Consider the following 2,133-nt stretch of genomic DNA (forward strand, 5'->3'; position numbering starts at 1 on the left):
CGCTGCTCATTGAGCAGCTCATATATTAAACTGATTTTTGGAACTGGGCTGTGGAAAAGAGGCTTGCCTCGTCCCAGCCACGGGTTGCCTCGGTATAGCACTACCTCCGAGTGCGGCCCACTTCCCTCTGGGGAAGACACATTCAATCCAAAACAAAGTCAACGGTATAGCATTCTTTTATGTTTACAGGAGCCCCGCCCGCCCTTAGAGGGGGAAGAGGTGAAAGAGGGATGATAATTCAGACAACAGACAATGGCAGGAACGGCCGCTGGCCTACGTTTTCTGAAGTGCGCAAAGCACTACCACAAGGACCTAGGGGTAAGTGGATTTTTTCACCGAGGGCAGACGCTGAAAAAGCATACTTACCTGACGCGGGAGGTACTGTGATCAAGGAGGCAGTCCTCTCAAGGCGAGGCCCTTTCATTGCACTTCGACTGGGTTGACCCTTGCGATTACCCCAAATGTGGGTAACTCGAGCGTATAATTTCTGGTAGTGGGGACCTGCGTTCGCGCTCGTCCCCGCAAAAGTCATCCAAACTATGTCTATATGGCCCTCTTACTGACTATCGAGGGTATTTTTGCTTTTGCAGTGGACCGGTAGACTTGCAAAGAAAGCAAAGGACGCACAACTGGCCAAGGTGTTGGCACGTTTGGAGGGGTAGAAGTGCATTGGAGAGACTGGAGGAAGGAAACAAGGTGAGTTTCGGGGCGGTGCGTAACTTTGCTGGCTGTTTTTGTTCAAGGCCTGTCTGCTCTATTGTGTGTAAAGTCCTGTTCGTTTGTATTTGCAGGTTGTGCGTGCCGTGCCGTGCTGTGCTATGCGCGCGAAGGGAAAGGAAATGAAAGGAAACCAAACGGCCGATCGACCGAGCGAGCGAGCATAGAAGGGCATTCGACTTGGACCGTGAGTACACTTTGAACCTTTTGAGCGGTTTTATTGTCACTGGAGCCGCTTTTAGAAATGCTATTGCTATCGTTAGTGTATCCTTTGTGCGAGCAAGCGAGTGAACGAATGAACGAGGGAAGGAAACAAACTAGCAGAGTAGTAAAAGTATCGAACCTTTTTCCCGATTCGTTTGCAGTCTGAATCCAACCATTGTCGACTTTCAGTGCCGTTTTTCGCGCGCCTCCTCTTGGAAGTGTGCGAGTGTTTTGCCACGTCACGATGGCTTAAAACTGCGTCTCAGAAGTGTGCGTTTTTTTCCTATTCATTTTTTCGTTCGTTATTTGGAATGATTTGATATCACAGAAGTAGAATTTGACATCATAAACTGTTCATCTCGCGCGTGCTCACTCGCTCGCGCGCGCTCTGTAAGAAAAGTCGATCGCACTAGAGTTTTCGCCATTAGCTGGCCGATTTTTGACAAAAAGGTGTTTTCCCCCCCTCGTTTTTTGCTTTGATTTTGTTCCTCACTCACCTACGGCTCTCTATGTGAAATTGTGGTGTATGGAGAGCTATTTATTGGGATAAAACGTTTAGAGATGTTCGCAAGACAAAAAATTGAAGCCTACAACACGGGGTATTCCCAGGCGGTCACCCATCCAAGTACTAACCCCGCCCGACAGGGCTTAACTTCGGTGATCGGACGAGAACCGGTGCTTTCCCTGTGGTATGGTCGTAGACGAGGAAATGGGGTCGAAATTCTGCTTGTTATCGGCCAGGTTCAGGCTGTAAAGCGGCCACATCCCTGAGTGTAGGCGAATTTGAAATTCTAAAGCCCTAGTTTCGTTACTCTAACCCTAAGAAATCGATACTCTAACCCTAAGAAATTGTTACCCTAACCCTAAGAAATGGTTACCCTAACCCCGAAGTCGTTACCTAACCCTAATGTATTTTCCTCAACCCAGTTAACACATTGAGGAGCATCGATTTGAAGCACTATTCCCTAGGGAGGGGAGGGAGGGGTCCCAAGAGACATAACGTGTCCTAAAAACCTATTATACAATGTTTTAGCTCCGTAGGTGCGTGTATCTGGCTTTAAAATCTTACAGTGAGGAGATACCAAACGGGTCAGCCTCTGGGACCGTCTGCGGGACTCGCAAGGGCTTGTGGGGGCGACCTGCTACTATCCACCATAAACCGTGGGAAGGATCCCTCGACCACCCCCCTCACCCAGGGCATGCTTCGGCATC

General features: G+C 49.0%; 2 non-coding genes and 1 pseudogene across 2 annotated transcripts; 2 read left to right on the plus strand and 1 right to left on the minus strand.

Annotated features, from left to right (window-relative positions):
- On the plus strand, window positions 1-126 carry LOC136278723 (U2 spliceosomal RNA; annotated as a pseudogene).
- Window positions 127-358: 232 nt separating this feature from the next.
- On the plus strand, window positions 359-522 carry LOC136278769 (U1 spliceosomal RNA). Its single transcript, XR_010716538.1, has one exon. It is a non-coding gene; the product is annotated as a U1 spliceosomal RNA (small nuclear RNA).
- Window positions 523-1,505: 983 nt separating this feature from the next.
- LOC136278743 (5S ribosomal RNA) lies at window positions 1,506-1,624 on the minus strand. Its single transcript, XR_010716513.1, has one exon. It is a non-coding gene; the product is annotated as a 5S ribosomal RNA (ribosomal RNA).
- Between the last annotated feature and the right edge of the window lie 509 nt (window positions 1,625-2,133).

Source organism: Pocillopora verrucosa, unplaced genomic scaffold (genome assembly GCF_036669915.1).
Source record: "Pocillopora verrucosa isolate sample1 unplaced genomic scaffold, ASM3666991v2 scaffold_48, whole genome shotgun sequence".
NCBI lineage: Eukaryota > Metazoa > Cnidaria > Anthozoa > Scleractinia > Pocilloporidae > Pocillopora > Pocillopora verrucosa.